Below are 585 nucleotides of genomic sequence, written 5' to 3'. Positions count from 1 at the left end.
CTTGGATACGAGTGGTGGATATTGATCGTATAGGAGGGTCAACTTATATGAGTGTACTTACCATTTCTGTAAGCACCTTTACGGAGAAGGAAAGTGAATACAAAAGGAGATTTATGGATATTATGGATGATATTATACTAGGATTCTAGACTTTCTAGTTTAAAGAAAAATGTGAGATTAAATGAATTAGCCAAAAGATCGAAAGTCAGACTATAGCAGCAGTATTCTATTGCTATTATATGTTTAAAAGTTGGAATGTACTAACTGATTGTAGCAAGTTTGTTTGAATTTGGAAGGATAATTTTCTGGTCTAAAAAGTTTACAATCTATTGAGATATTAGATTGGAAATTGACATATATTTGAATGAACGTGGTTCTTATCTCTACACAATAGGACCAGTTTTCACAGCCTTTAGGTTATTCTCACTTTACATCTGGTTAGTTTGAGGCTTTGAGCTTCGATAGTGAATTGACATTGGCTAGAGAGCAAGGGTTGAGCTAGGAGGGCCAAGGGGATTCACCCGAATCTCCCTCGGCTAAAAATACATTGTTTATACATGGTTAAAACTATTATATATATATATA

This window comes from Capsicum annuum, chromosome 6, assembly GCF_002878395.1.
Source record: "Capsicum annuum cultivar UCD-10X-F1 chromosome 6, UCD10Xv1.1, whole genome shotgun sequence".
In the NCBI taxonomy this organism is placed as follows: Eukaryota; Viridiplantae; Streptophyta; class Magnoliopsida; order Solanales; family Solanaceae; genus Capsicum; species Capsicum annuum.
The sequence above is the reverse complement of the archived record's forward strand: the minus strand, read 5'-3'. Positions refer to the sequence as shown.